Source organism: Uranotaenia lowii, chromosome 2, assembly GCF_029784155.1.
Source record: "Uranotaenia lowii strain MFRU-FL chromosome 2, ASM2978415v1, whole genome shotgun sequence".
Classification (NCBI taxonomy): Eukaryota; Metazoa; Arthropoda; class Insecta; order Diptera; family Culicidae; genus Uranotaenia; species Uranotaenia lowii.
Genome location: NC_073692.1, coordinates 92,657,013 through 92,674,031, shown reverse-complemented (window position 1 = coordinate 92,674,031; position 17,019 = coordinate 92,657,013). Strand labels below are relative to the sequence as shown.

General features: G+C 37.6%; 1 protein-coding gene across 1 annotated transcript in view; it reads right to left on the bottom strand.

Moving 5' to 3' along the window:
* LOC129748143 (roundabout homolog 1-like) overlaps positions 1 to 13,913 on the bottom strand; it is a 115,037-nt gene extending 101,124 nt beyond the window's left edge. Inside the window, exon 1 of the mRNA XM_055742645.1 lies at positions 13,624 to 13,913. The gene's annotated coding sequence lies outside the window, so the exon portion shown is untranslated. The remainder of the gene's footprint in view (positions 1 to 13,623) is intronic.
* Positions 13,914 to 17,019: the final 3,106 nt, after the last annotated feature.

Here is a 17,019-nt window from a genome sequence, read left to right as displayed (position 1 = left end):
ACTACAATACCTGAAAAAAAATCTCCAATCTTGATGTTCTGTGTTCAGCACATAGTCGTATCAGAAGGATCACATTTTTGTCATAAATAGTACCCAAAATGGCAAAAGAAAATCCCAAAAATTACATTGTGTACACTACCGCTGGAAGCATAATTGTCACATGTTACATTTTGATATGTGAGGTATTTTGTTGTCTAACGTCTCGTAGCGATGAATATATTTATTTTATTAAATAAAAACATGTTTTTAAGAGTGAACTTGATGTTTCTATCAAAAAACGGCAAACAAAAATTTCGAAATAAGTTCTCTAGACACCAAAAAGTAGAAAATTTCAGAATGTAACATGTGACAATTATGCTTCCAACGGCAGTACACTTATTGATAATTCACAAAAAACTGAACAGACTTGTGTGTGAATTAAAAAATCGTTAATATTTTTCTATCCATCGATTCCCTCTTTTTGCAATAATGCGTTTTGACAAATTAAGTTTTCCAATAGGATTTTTCCTCAATAAATTTAACCTGTTATACTGAATGTACCAATTCATCTGGAGTCATAGTTTCAGACGAGAGTTTCAGTTTGTTTGGATCTCTACATTATTAACCAATTAACCTATTCACCTATAGAAATTGATAATGAAGTTAGAGAACTATTGATTCTATGTTGCTGTTTTACGGAACATCAAATTGTTAATTTCTTTAAAACCGCATGATCAGTACAAATATAAAAAGAACTCATTTCTCATTTTTTTAACTCAGATTTTAAAAATTAAACACATTTAAAGAGACTTCCGCCACTTTGCCATCAAATATCAAAGAATAGCAACATTTGTCCGAACATAGCCTTTGTTTTGCTACGAATCTTTAGCATAAATTTTCGTTTTCTGCCCAATTTTCCCACATAAAAATCCAGTGGCACAAAGCAGGTTGGTACCCATTGGTCGTCCTTCCCGGCTCGAAGAAAAGTGTGATTACTCCACTCCCGTTTTGTTCCCGAGCATCCCATTCTTCGGTTTCATCATTCAGACCCGGAATGTCTTCTTCCCATTCATAAAATCTCAAAAGAAATGCCGAAAAGTAGATGAAAAGAGGGAAAAGGTTCTAACCTAACTAGGTTTATACTTTACAGAATCATCTGGAGCTGGATGCATTCAGTCTGTTACCTGGCAATATTTGCTTGTGGGAATCGGGGATGTCCTCCTGGAGTGTGACTGAATGCCACACATGGATCCGCCCCTTCCCGTTCCCGGGATCAAAGCCTTTGGGAAACATCCGAGGGTGGTATACTCTGGCTTGGGTATCTTCTCCAGCGCTCGTCATCTTGGAGATGTTCAATCTCTGCTGGATGCTGGAATGTTGCTTGATGAAAAGCTTTTCTATACGATAAGTAATGAATGTTTTGATCAGTTCGCTCCGTTTACGACGATGCTCATATTTGAAGGCTTTTTCATTTCTTCGGACTGATCTCAATTTGAGGAGTCCAAGCCGAGTGAGATGATAGGATATTTCTTAAGCCTTTTTTAACGGCTCGGGTAGCCGTTTTTATGAAAGAATCTTCAGGCGCATTCGTTCGATTTCGATGAATGGAACAGAACTTATATAATCTAATGAAATGGAACCATAATTTAAAATTATGTGAGGACACCCTTGAAATTGAAACCCATCATGGGCATCGGTCAAGAAATTAAGCGGCCTAAACGGTTGAAAACCGTGAAAAATTTCCAAAATATTCAACATTTGACAAAAGGTTTGTAGCTTTCATTCATCGGGCGAAGAAAGATAAACTGATGAGTTATGAAGCCGTTGGAGAATCGATGAATCCCTCTTACTTCTGGTTGCTATCCAAAGTATCGGTTGAAAATTTCCTATATTACAATCAGCCCTGAGAAGCTAGAACAGATAGTAGGTATTAGAATTCGAAAAAAAAGAACTAGAACCAGAAATTTGCTCATCCACAGGAAATTGACGTTCCTCTTCGGTGCTGGCGTGAAGCAGAAGAGCCAAATGAAGGAAAGTGCATCTGCTCGATCCGTCAGAGAGAAAAAAAACCGGGGCCCTATTCTGCCGTGTTACGCCGAAGTGACGTATAAACCATTTTCGTTTTAAGCGAATAAACGCGATTTTCTCTTTTTCCTCTTTATTCGTTAATCTGAGACTTTTCATAAAATGTGATCTGTAGAATTTATGCATAGATAGACGACAAATGCAGCCTTTTGAAACACAACTCTTTATTTTGCGTAAAATTCGTATAAAAACTTCAAATGGATATGCGTCAGTTCGGCGTATAAACGTTTGTTTTAATTAGACGATTCTACGTCGGAGTGACGTTTATCCTTAGTCTTTTCGTGCAGTTGGAACAAATTTCGTTCTTAGTTAAAATGGCCAGTGCGTTGGATCTTCTTAAATTGTATTCGAGTGAGGAAGAAAATTTTAGTGATGCTGTCGGAGAAACTTCGCAAGGTATGTATTTCTTTGTACATAAAAACAATTTCCGTTTGTTCGTTTGTGAGTTTTTTTTTTATTTGACCTCAATTGCCCTCTCAGCCCTAGTTTTAGCGTTAAGATAAGACCTAGAGAACTGAAATTCGGTATAAGTGGGTGCTAATTATTACCAGAAATGAAGGAAAATGTCAAATTTGTAGATGACTCATAATGTTTTACATTGGATTTAGATGAAAATTGACATACAGTTGCGTTCAAAAAAGAATGAATTTGCGCGAAGCGGCGTACCCACATCCAACTTTGAGAAGCTGCCATTTCTCTCTCGGTTGATATTTTTTCATGAAATTTTCACACAATTTAGTTCAACTATCTAATTAACGCTCTACGAAATTTGAAGTCTTTACAATGACTGGAAACAAAGATACAGCTATTCCCGTAAAAAAGGGAAATTTGGAGTTGCTTCATTAAATATGCTGTATCTTTGACAATTTTCATTGGAAAATCTTGAAATTTGGTCCAAAGATGAAAAAATGTTTGATCTAGTATCAGGCCAAGTTTCGTCAAAATCAATGAACGGGATCAAAAATGGTGCCGGGTAGAAAATGAGGTTCATTGGACCAAATTTCAAGATTTTTCAATGAAAATTGTCAAAGATACAGCACATTTAGTGAAGCAATTTCAAATTTCCCTTTTTAACGGGAATAGCTGTATCTTTGTTTCCAGTCATTGTAAAGACTTCAAATTTCGTAGAGCGTTAGTTAGATAGTTGAACTAGATCGTGTGAAAATTTCATAAAAAAAATATCAACCGAGAGAGAAATGGCAGCTTGTCAAAGTTTGAAGTGGGTGCGCAGCTTCAAGCTATTTCATTCTTTTTTGAACGCAACTGTATTTAAATTAGGCTGGGTAAACAATAGATTCAGGTATCAAATCTTGCATATGTTTGAGACGAAAATGCATACTCGGAGGTTTTGTGAGCTCTATGATTTTAGATTTTAGAAATTAGGTCAGGAAAAGCAGTCATCCGTATATATCCGTACAACCGTATATACAGTTGTGTATTTTAGCGATAATTCCTTGAAGAAAAAAAACGAAATCTATGTGAAAATGTTCACATACTACATGTAATATAAATATATTTTCACTCTCACCAGCTGCAAGTGAACTTCAATTCAGAAATGAAAATAGAGGAATAGAGGTTGAAAGATAAAAAAACGATTTTAAAGAAACTTTGTCCACTAATGCCAGATAATAAGAAAGATTTTTGGGAAAAGCTCGAAGAAAAAAAGTTTCTGGAAGAATTCTAATTTATAACTACTGTTTTTTTATGATTTTCTTACTAAATAAATATTTGAAATTTTTAAACATTATCTCATTTTTGAAACCAGAATTCTTCTCGTTAATAAAATTCGAGTGCACAGCTTTAAAAAAAAAACAATATTGTTGCTTGACAAACAAACTTACCACAAACAAATGACAACACAAACAAATTTCTTTGTAACAAAAACAACGCAAAACTAATGAAGAATTAGTTTTGTTCTACAAATGTTAAATAATTTCTCGAATTTTTTAATTAATGTAGATGTCGACGTTTGCATTCAAATTTTATTTATCAAAAAGGCTCGACAACTTCTTTGTTTGAGAACCCTTTATTCTGAGGAAAGGGGGAGGGGTGGCTTTTTTATTTTATTCTAAACCGCTTGTCATGTTAATATATGTTTTTTTTTTTCAAATCTGAGGAATGTCGCCTGTAAATTATACGGGTTATTGAAATTGTTCTGTATCACTTTCAAAAACGCATGGATATACGTCACTTCGGCGTATAAATCGCACTTTTGGCGATTCGTTTTTATCGATTTTCTCAAAAACTGTTTGATATTTTCTAGATTTGTTGAAAGCATTTGATAGCTCATAGGAAAACGCACACAATAGCGTCAAAAAGTCAAAATCGAAAAAAATGGATATACGTCACTTCGTCATATCACGGCAGTATTGTTGTACTTGACAGAATGACTTCGTCGTGTCGGTCGACCGGAGAGACAACTTTCGGGATCAAGAATGACACACAAGAAGAAGGGACCAAGCAAGAAACATCCCTCCATTTTCATGGATAATGCATTCAGGGTGTCATAAATTAGAATTATGTGTCGTACTGGCACTTCTACAAGTTCACACTACGCAAGGCATCGAGTGTCGAAAAGTATCTCAACAGCCGATCTCTTGAAAGAATTACAACAACGCCATTGAGTCTGCAAAACCAAAATTTTGAATAAGGTTTTCTGGCCTCAGACTTCATAATGCTGTATATCGGAAACTCTGAGCTTAAGATGATCTTAAATCTGTTCTATTTTCATTTCCTTAGATTGCTTTTGGCAACTAGGGAAAATATGCATGACTCAAACACAATCAGCTGCTAAGAAAGTAGACAATCCCGGAGAAAGTTTTTTATCGAAGACTAGCTGTCCCCATACGAACTCCGTTTCGCTTTCAACTTGGAATATGTTATGAACAGTTTGTATGAAAGTCAATAGCCAAATATTTTCCAGATGCATTTCCGAATTAATTGTTAAGTTATAATTGCAAAAATATTGAACGAACACCTCTTCTGTCGTCTGCTACTTCATTAGAAATCAGGAATTGATTGTCCGTGCCAAAAAAAACCCCGTCTAAAAATTTCGAGTCGATCGTCGCATAACAACGCAATTATTGCCAAAAAGTTAAACTTCTTTTGGTGGCTTCTTATACAATCTTTGATATCTGAAGTCGATTGTCCGTCTCTGAAAACTACCGTGTGCAAATTTTCATCCCAATCCGATGTATAATAATGACGATATTTCAAATATTGTAAGGTTAATATGGACGACCCCATTGCCGGCCCCTTACGCTGAATTCAATACCTGAAATCGATTCATCGTCCCTCAAAACTATCGTGTACCAATTTCTTTTAAATAGGTGTATAATAACGACAATATCGCAAAATCAGTGAATAGTAAATATGAACGACCTCTTAGACCGACCCCTGACTTTAATTTGGATAAGTGAATTCAATTGTTTGTCCCAAATAACCCCTATCGGCCAATTTACAACCCAATCCGATGTATAAAAACGGCAAGATGACTAAGACATTGAAAACTTAATATTGACAAACATCATTTCTTAGGAAGCTTGAATAGATTTGGCCTAATAGTTTTATCTTCAAAACATTTAACTGCTTTTTTATCTTTTCTATCCCTTATTTAATGAAAATATCTGTTGAAGATTATCCCACTTTTCAATATGGATGATTTTGTTAAGCATGTTGAAAACTCACTTTGCATGGAGATGAACCAGCTGAAAGCTGAAAATCTCTGGAATAAAGACATTTAAAAAAAAACTTTGCATGTTTTCAACTGCATAAACTCTGAATCTGATTTTTTTTTCTTATGAGGAATTCCAAAAATATGAAAATGGTTGACCCCCAAAGCCCCCCAGCGGCGGCAAAGAGTACTTTGAAAGCCACTACTATTCTAGTCAATATATTCTTAACAGGATAGTTGTATTTTTCAATCAAAATGTAGTCTTAAAATTGTATCCAAATATCTCGTACCGGTAGCATGTGCTTTGAACAGTAGAAGGTACAAAAAACACCCGCCAAAATTTTCACTTTCAAATTTTTAATGCTCAGCAAGCTTTGATTTGCTATCCAGTACATGTGAGCTCTGGATGGTCGTTTCTAATAGCCTGCCCATAGTGATGGTGAAAATAATCCCGCCAACAAAACGAACGGAAACGAACGTCGGTCCACAAAATGGGTGCCATGACTTTTGGTTCGGGGGAATAAAACCGTTGTTGTATGGACGACCGCCTTCAAAAGGGGTCATCCGAAAATCTAAAAACATTTTTCATCATTCCTGGCCCTAATGAGCACCCATGCCAAATTTCAGCTCTCTAGCTCTTAAGGCAGCTGAGCCTATTGAAGACAAACATACAAACGAACAAACAAACGGAATTTACTTTTTATATATATAGATTAATTTCATATATAAGTGAACTTGTCATAACAATGTACAGGCTGCAACTTCTCTAGCATGCACCATGGATGCAGTCATGCAGCAAAAGCCCATTAAGAAGTATGTTCCTGCCTACTGTGTGTAGGTACTTCTTGGAAAAGTGCGCTGGCTGACACATCTTTCGCCAAGTATCTCACCTCTCTTGTTTAAACAGGTCGTTTGGGTATCCTACACGCAACAAGAAGCCCTGCTCCATCCAAGACTAGGTCAGAATCTCTTCTCGGTAGGACTTTGTCTGCCTCTGTATGCACTTGAAAATCAAACAACGCAAAGCATCTCGTCGGTTTTCTTACAAGAGGCTCAAACATATTGTGGTACTTAGGCAGAAGGGTAAAGAACGTACACAAGACTGCCCCGTAGGAGTTTGTGTTGTTGTTGTTGTCCCGTGCTCGTTTCGAGAAGTGGTGCAGGGGTGAAAATCTTGGTTCAGAAGTTTTCTTCTCAGCTGACTTGCACCCAGTCAGTCATCCGGTTACAAGAGTAAGCTTCTTGAATTATCTTATCCCGGGTGTAGTAAATTAGATGAGAGCTAAGAAATTATTCACAGTTTTTCTCCAGCGAAGTTATAGTTTTGACGGAAATTGGAGTTAAATATTCAAGCTTCTGTGGTTTTCATCGATTTCCATATAAATGATATATGCCCATGAGACTGAAAATAATTTGAAAGAAACTGTGTAAATGATATATTGGGACTCAAGCACCAATCACGATGTTTAATGTCATATGGTCTTTATTCCATAGTGATACCACGTATTGAACATTCCCGAGACTTTTCAGCCCATGTAAAATAAATGGAAAAGAAACTACAAGAAAAATATACCACTAGAAGAGAGTGCAAAAATCCAATGCCTATGTAGCAAATCTCTGTACTGAAAATCTGCTGAAACGTGTACTGTACCAAAAATGACATGATTGGAATAGCACTATTGGCATAAAGACTCGAGCTCCCAAGCAAAACGATGCATGATGTAGTCGTCATGTATCCAATCATGTCATTTTTCGTACGGTACACGTTTCAGTGGATCATGCGATACAATAAAAACATTTTATGGGATATTCATCCTATTGGATAATTCATCTAAAAAAAATAGTGAGAATCGAACTCACTGCAACATACTCATCTCGGCTTGCCAGTCCGATATCTTACCCAGTGCACCATCTGAGTCGATTAGCAAACGAAAGTCTATGTCATAGCCTTCTGCCACCGCCGATTACCAAAAACGCACTGCATTAGCCGTCTGCCGTTTGGTCAGTTTTTTTTCATCCTCATTTATCTTTGATGGGAAAGGGATGAGAATGGGAAACTAGAAGCTGTTTTTTTTTATAGCCAACGGGTTTACATACCCGCGCACAGCTCATCTTGGCTGGTGGTTTTTTACCGTCAGTTTGAAACGAAGAATTGTCTTTATAATGTCACACAGCACTCGGGACATCATTCGACAATATCCTTGTTGACTGATTGCCAGTTATTATAAAGCCTGTTAATGCTGGTCCGGTAAAGAATCTCATACCGATAATTCCACCTCCAAGGAAGTTCATTATTTGAGTGAATTTGGCTGCGTATAGTAAATTCGACTGCGTTTTAGTAAAATTGTCAATGAAATGATGCATTGTTTAACTTCATACCTAGTGAAATTGATAAGCTTCATGATGAAACTAGTATGTGTTATGATAAAGATTAGTATGCACAAGGAGCTAGATTTAAATAGTAAAATAACTATGCCTGTTTATATGTTTATTTGCATGCATGCATTATAATATTATTTAAAACAATAAAATTCACACTTCCGACACACGTCGGTAAATTTTAGTGTGTTCTCCCGTTGCTCTGAAAACATTTTCAAAGTTATGAAACTTGAAAGCAGCTCAAAATTTGTTTGTTTACTTGCGGGTTTTATGATCATTAATTAGTATAAATAACTAGAATGTTTACCATAGTAAAATTATCATACGCTCTGATGTTTTTGAGTCAAAAATGTGTTGTTCTCAAATGTACCATGTGCGCAGAGGTGTCAGGTCGTTTTCTCAAAAATCAGGACACCACTAAATTGGTAAAAATATCATGCAGTTCTGCTTAAATTGCATAACTAAAGGCGCAACATTGGTGCTGAGGACGCCTCGAATTATGCAACTGAAGCGAGAATAACCTTGGCTGTCCTGCAGTTAATATCGAAAAACACCATTTAAATATCATTTGAACCGAAGATTATCATTGCTTAAACGGGTTCAACTATTTTATTAAAGATTTGTTTGATGTTCTCATCATTCAACAATAAATTTATTTATAAACTAGATATTTTTTAAAAATCAGGAAAAATCAGGACATTTTAAGCGCCATTTAAAAAAAAATAAGAAAAATACAAGAGTTTTTGAAAAATCAGGACGACCTCTCGAAAATCAGGACAAATCCTGAAAAATCAGGACACCCGACACCACTGCATGTGCGTAGTATTTTCACTGACCATACTGACAAGACACTTAGAACAAAAGTTCGATCATTTTCTGGCTATTTTTTTTTCGTCAAATTTATCAGGTTCGCAATACCGACGGTAGGTGGTAAACCTACCATTTTTCCGATACAAATGCCCTGTAGGAAAAATGTACATTTTTAGACTGATTTTATCGTCTGAATTGCTTATTTTTTCGAAAATTGGGTGCCACTTTCTAACTGGGACAGCATTTCTTCAAATCGATCGATGCGCACTCGATATTGCGTACTGTTGGAAAAATTATCCAACAAACGAAATCGAGTGTCCAGTCAGTATGGTGAGTGGTATTTTATGTTGAGCGCTGTTGTGGTCTAATGGATAGGCTGGCGCGAGTCTGGTAACCCAGGCATACTGGGTTCGATTCCCGGTATCGGCAAGACAAACTTTTGGGCTCGAAAGTTGCCGACAGGTAAGATGTCTTTCAATTATATAAATAATTATATATTTCAGAGGGAATGCATCTGGGGTTAATCTGATGAGACTATTGCAAGCGGAGTGGATTGCCAACCATTGTAGGTCTTTGAAGGTTGGATGCCTTCCCTCGACGAACCATCCATCGACCGTGGAAGTCTGAGAAGCAATTCGAAGGCCAAGCCACACAGACATATGCTGGACCTTGCTACCGATGGGGGAACCATACATACATACATACATACATACATACATGAATTGGTGCCACAATGTTTAAATTACTATGCGGACGTTAGTTGTAACAGAAATTATAATGAAATTATCATGACCATAGTATTTTCGACAACAAACATTGAGAGTTATCGAAAACTACCAGGTACATAGTAATTGCAATAATGTATCATGCGCATTTTTACAAATTTGATGTTATACTTTGCCGTGGTTGAAAATACTATGACGCAGAAATGGTAATATTATCATGACAACGTCTTTGAAATAGCCACACAATTTTTTTTCGTGTAAGGTCTGATTTGTTGGTGTTAATGGCAAAAATAGACATAAGAAATTTTAGCATTCATTCTGCGTAGAACTTTGTAATTTCCAAAAAAAAAACTACTACTTAGTACTACTAGTACTACTTAGTAGGCCGCCGACCGTGGCCAAAGACAAGACTTGTGGCAAGCATTTCAAAATTGCTAAAACCACCAGTTCTGTAGGCTGGCCTTGAAAGATGTAGTGTAAGATATTATCTCGTCGAAAAAACATAAAATTTCACTGATATCCTATTTTGATATACAGGGTGATAACAAAATTCCCGTTTTTGAAAATAATCATAAATTTCTTGTATAGTATCATATCGAATCATCCAAACAATTTATACCTTCTTCGGAATCTTGGATACAAGAGTTTATACGAAATAAATAGCTCAAAATACCCTCCTTAGACCTCCATTTTTTTCAGAAAGTGTAACATTTATTCGATGGTGCTTCCTACTAAAACTCCTAACAGGGTTTACTTCACCAACACCTGAATTTTGACTCCTAAGCCACTTCACTATCACCAACTGCTCAAAGAGAGTCAGCAGTCAGAGCGTTCTAAGCTTTGGAACACTAAGATTCAAACGGTCACCAAGGGTACGACCCGAATTCAAACAGTCAAGTTCCAAAAATAAAAATTTTCAAAATCGACCATTTTCTGTAAAAAGTAGTTTTTTTCGCTTTTGGGGCTTTAGGGTCAAGAACACACGCCTGTCAAACTTAAACGTCTATACCTAAAAACATTCCATGTAATCCAACTTGCACGAAAAACTTTAAGCTTCAAGATGAGATACTGAAAATGACCTCAAAAATGGCACTGACATAGGTTTGTAACGTAATTCACGGAAAACGAGCATCCTCGAACACATTCGCAACTGACTGAGGTCTTGGGAGTCTAGTTAGAGCCATTTTTTTATGTTGTTTCCAAGGTAACATAAAACGTCACTAGTTGTTAAGGTGGTTCAATTTGATTAAGCAGTAAGTAACGGTTTAAAAGCACTCTGTATTTGAGTATTCGTTCAAAAAAAAAACTACAATTGTCCATTTACATCAAGTTTGATTCTTCATATACCTACTTTAAAAATACACAGAATTCATACTTAAATATGTGTTCAAGATGCAACACTTTGAATTTTAAATTTTGAGATATATTATACACTCTGTAGGCAATCAAGATTGAATTTAACTCACGATAATCAAAAAACGGTTTTTAAATTTTTGTGTCGTCACACTGGAATAAGTACAATAATATTGAATCTTTTATTCGAGTTTTTATATGTGTCCGTTCGTGCGAAACACGTATCTTTTTCAAAAATATTTATTAATAAACTTAAAACATCTTAAGAGTACAATCAAAATGCTTTTTCACCAGTTTTCGACGAATTCGTAATGTATGAGTATTAAAAGTGCTGCATGATTTACCCAAAGTTTCAAACTTTGATATTCATTTTACAAGATAAATTAAATTTCCTTTTTTGCCTTGTACAAAACAATAAGAAACTAATTCACGATTCTATAAATGCTGAGAGCTGCATAAAAGCATTTTTCAAGAAACTCGTTTAACTTTTTTCGTTTTGTCTGCTTTGCAAATATATTTCAAAAACTCCAGTTTTCATTCAATCTTTTTTATGGCAAAAAATCAAATCTGAAGCTTTTAACAAGCAAAGATAACGAATTAAAAATCATTAAGCATTATAAAATCTGAATTGATGATTTATGCACTATACCCATTTGGCTCCAAGCGTCTCATATGAAAAAACAAAGCACATGATTTTGAAGTTTGTGGATAGTTGTTTTTTTTTTATATTTAAAAAAAATATTAGTTTCCAGCATATTTTTAGCCAATACTATTTCATATGATGATAATTATTTGAATTTATGTCAATATCCAGTGTTTATACTAATAGCAAAAATTTCAAATTGCAAAACTTAATTCAACTCAAATTGTAGTTTACAATAAATTTAAAGATAAAACAAATTTCGATTTTGACAAATAAACACTTTTTTATCGAAAACATATTCTTTTTCAATAGAACTTCTGCAATAGCAAAATATCTTCAGTTTTTCATTACACATCAATTTAGCCTGGATAAAAAGAAAACTTCTCTCATATCATCAATTTCTCTAGCAAATTTCTTTTTATTTCAAAGAAAACAATGTTAAATGAAAAAAATGGATCTGATATTTTCCAGCGGAAAGAACCCTTTTTTTCACATACAAGATTAGTAGACAAAAGTATTAAATAGCACTTGAACAGTGATGATAACGTAAGTTGAAGTTATGTATTCAATTGTTGAATTATTATGATTTATAACAAGCTTTCACTATAAATTTAATTAAAGAAAAATACTTTTTTTGGTCCGAGGGACTTGACCCAAGTTTAGATTTTTTTCAAAGTTAAAATGCCAAATTTCGGTGTTACTCGGCTAAATAAGATAGGGGTTGTTAATGTGTTAATGTCTTTATGGATTGAAATTCCGTAGATACTTTATCAAGTGCTTATGAACTCCCTACTTGGCTAAATAAAGGTTTCCGGAAAGATACGGTTAACGGGAACGGTTTTCAGAAACAATATTACCTTAAATCACGTCTATGATAATAATAGTAGTTGTTATGAAGTAATAAATTAAAAAAATGTTGGAAAAAACCGTTCAATTTTGTCAACACAAAATTTTCGGGCGTGCTGCCAAAAACGAAAAGGACCTGTACCTATATTTAAACAACAACTAAAACCCTTTTAACATAATATTTCCGCAAAACAATGAAAAATATATTTAAAAAATATTTAAATGAAACAAGAAAATGGCTGATATTGCTTTAAATAAAAAAAACCATAATTGTTTTGTTTTATAATATCATTAGTATAATGAAATATACTAGATAGATTGTTGAAATATCAGTTATCGAACCATTTAAACTGACGAGCACCGATGAAACTTTGGTGTGACTGTTCAAATTCGTAACGTAATCAAGCACAAATGTAATTTTTGGTTCTACTTCGGTTATTTTCCACAATTAATTTTTTGTACCTTCAATATCCTTGAATGAACTACTACGGGACTAAATCAATAAAAAAAATTCACCCACCAATCGCCAAACAGAAGCTCACCCAAGATTCGAGTCATCAAGCACACGAACAAATAAGGGGATAAGGGAACATTCTGCTCATGAACAAGGGGATAATCCGTTATTGAGCCGCAATCGAATTACTCTCCCGATGATTACCATGCTGATTGCACGTATCACGCAGATATTTTTTTCCATTTTTTTTTTTTGCAACCGGCACCTCACTTTGGCTTTTCTTCCAACCTTCGAACGCATTAACTCGATAAGTAGATGGGAAATTTATGTTCCATTAAGTCCCTGATCCAGACCACCAACCGGCAATTTTTCATATTTTCAAGCACCTGAGCACTTTTTAATCACTTGGGATCGACTGTTGGATGCGCCACACACACTGTTGAATTCAATACGGTGCAACACAGTCTATGTTTTTTTTTTAATCTACCCTGAGTTTTACATAATTTTAACAACAGTTTGAGTCCGACTCAAATCTATTCAATCATAAGTTCCCCATCAGATTGTACTTTTGTTCTTGTACCCCGTCCTGTCGGCTCTCGTTTGTGGAACGGGAAGCGGCAATTAAAGGGCAACAGATTAAAATGTACATCAATTCATTATCGGAATCACTACGCACCTCTTTTTTTTTCAATTCAAAATCATATGTAATTCACCGACGATTTCCGCCTCATCTGCATTCACCAGCTAGAGCGACCAAAGGCTGATGCCGCCATGCAACCAACAAACGAACGACCGAGCGTCCCCACGCATGCACACTTCACTTCACTAGTTACTGGTTCCGTCCCCCTATGAAGGCATCTGTCATAAAACGAGCACATCAAATCATAACAAAACACTCACGCAACCCCCGAGCAACGAAAAATCCGACCACTCACAAACGCGGTTCCACGATCCTTCGCATAACTATGCTACGACGGCACTAACTTGTTGGTAGCGCCGAACGTTGCCCGAGAGTCTCGCCGAGACGGATTTTCCATTCCTTCGGTCGGTTCCGAACATTATATGACTGTGTATGTGCCACCGAAAAACCGAACGTTTGGATGTGTTCGGAATAGCCGATTTGTTAGGTGGTGATGTTAGCCCTTCTCAATCGTTTGCCGGCAGCCGGTCGGCTGTCGGTTTATGTTTTGATAATGTTCGGCTACCGTTCGGCTCAATCAGCTGTTAAGGTATGGCGGCGGGGCAGCACGAACGGCACGCGACTGCGTTTATCGGCGACAGTTGTTTATTGAAACAACAATAAACATAGTTAATCAATCGAGTTTGTGGTTTGCTGTTTTGTGTTTGACCGTGGTTTGTTGTTTTTAAAAAAGTATTCTTGATTTCAATTGCGAAAGGCAAAAATAGATATTTGATTGGATTTGATGCCCAATCATTTCAGGAACTCGGGCCAGGAACTCCCGAAACGCAATCCAATCGTCACCCATGTGAACAGTTTTTGATCATATAAACATATCGCATTACACGGTTCGCGACTACACGAGACGCGTGGCGACGCCTTTAGTTAGTTATCCAGGTGGTAAATCTTCGTTTTCGGATTGCATTCCAAGGCACAACGAAACACCGCGTCTCACCAGTTTGCTACTCTGAGTCCATGGGTACTATGGGACGTATTTTTTTAATTAGTTGATAACCTAGGTAGTAAATCCATTTTACGGATTGCATTCCAAGGCACGGCGAGCCACCACGTTCCCCAGTTTGCTATTTACTCTGGGTCCATAGGAGCAATTGGACGACTTATGATTCAATGCTTCAAGTAACATTGTACCCCCTACGTCATAAAATCATTTGTTCCCACCTCGAACTGTTTAACACACTTTATCTTTAACGGTGGGAGGTCGTTTCGTGTTAAAGCGCTCCAAGGCAATACTCGTTTCCGAACCACTATCAGAAATTACCTACCTCATTTCAATACGAATCGATGCACAGCCTCTCCTCTGACGAGTTAAGACCCGTTTAACATCTCATCGTGTTAAAAGAGGTCCACATTTAGCGCAACTACTAACTTTGTAATCTAGTCCAGGAAGTCCAGAGACGCTAAGCGAGTTGCCGACGACACTTTCTCTAGTTGAACACGCGAGTCAGGAGGCAAGACCTCCTGAACCACGTGTAAAACTCAGACTTCTCCGACCCCCTTTGGTGTTGACTGAAATCACCAATCAGCGCATCTATCCGATTTGCAAGTCGGAGGCGGCACTCCCCGAAGCGCAAATCGAGTTGTCATCAGGTCGCAGTCGCGGGGCGAGCGCATCAATTCCCGAAACACGTGTTGAACCCTGACACCTCCGACACAACACTGTGCCTCCATGTCTGACACCTCTAGTGTCTGACACATCTATAAGTGTTTACGGGACATAATGTCACCACTTTGCGAATCTACTCATTTTGCGAGTCGGATCTAGGAGGCCCCGAAACGCAAAACGATTTGGCGATCGCACTCCCTCCGGTCACATCCACAGTTTGGGGACATGACGCTCCGAACGCGTGTTGGACCCTCATCCTCACACCCTAGTACTGGTACCTAAATACCCGGATGTACCACTTCTTCCGCGCGTATTTCGCAGACCCGTCGAAGGCCTCTAGTGGTTTTAGTGATAGTTCTCTGAGCCGTTCATTTGCAATCGCCGGATTTGCAGACACGTTTTCGCCCTGGACTACGAGGAGGTTAAACTACCAGGCCAGAGCTATGGGACGTTGTTTTTTTATAAGTTGATCACCCAGGTGGTAAATCCTTTTTGGGAATCCGTTCGCCTCTCCTCGTGTCTTGAGGTCCCTCTATCGATCTGTCTCTTGACCCAATTCGAGACGAGAACAACTCGCCTCTCCTCGAATCTGGAGATACTCACATCACCTGACTTGTTCTCCATCTCCTCTTTGAGACTCAGTCTGAGGCCCATCCACTGGATGCCACATGCTCACGCTTCAAGACCTTCTGCCCGTCGTGAGTCAATCATATCCACGAATCGGGGCTAGGACCACCCGAAATGCGAATTCGACCAACACTCGGGGTTGCGACTACCCGATACGAATGGCGACCTCTCCCGCTTGCGACTGAGCACTGCAGTACCAATGCACTGGTACCGCGTCTCACGTATACCTAACCCTCCCTAAACACAACTTGGGGTTGCAGACCTTGGTTTCCTCCTCGACCTGTCGTTAACTATTCTATAGTGGTGGCAGGTCATCTCAAGCTAGATTACTCCACGTCATACACGTTTTCAAATTCGTTCCCTCAGCAACGACTGCAACTCTCCAAGACTCAGGATTCGACCTCTCTTGGAGTAAACTTGGAGTCCAGTTGCGTAACGGCTACGAGTTTTGCGATTCGGGTCTTGGAGATCCCGAAATTAAAATCTAGTTATCAACCGCACTTCCCCTGGTCGCATACACGGATCATGATTAAGACACCTCGTAACTCAGGTCGGACCCTGACACGTTTGCAAAGCTTTGACACGACCTCTTTCACGTCTGGATACAAGTGAACCATTCTGCTATTCAAATTTGGTGAGGATCTGTCGGCAGTCTATATATAGTGGGTTTGACTGTTGTTCTCTGAGCCACATATCTAAGTTTCTGCAATCGTCGAGTTTACAGATACATTTTCAATCTGGAACATGGGTAGGTGAAATTACCTTCCAGTTTCTGGGACTCCACACTCATGTCTTATTCCAACAGCTTCAATCGTAGGTATTCATGACATAATCTATGGAGGAGGCACTACTGCATTAGCTTAGCTTCCACACTTTGAGGTCGGACGCACTCTACTCGAAAGCTCTTCTTTGGCTAATGAGGTCAGGCGGATGCTTTTGGGTCTGTCGTTTGCTAAAAGAGTGTTGCTTATTCTAGACACCTAGGGCACTGGACATATTCTTACGACTCATATGGTTCCCAACGAAGACCTCTCGAACATTTCAACAATACATATCCTTTAGACAATCTGATTGATTTCGTACATCTTAATATATAAAAATGTAGACGATTTCTTTGTATCACCATCACGTATAAACGAACG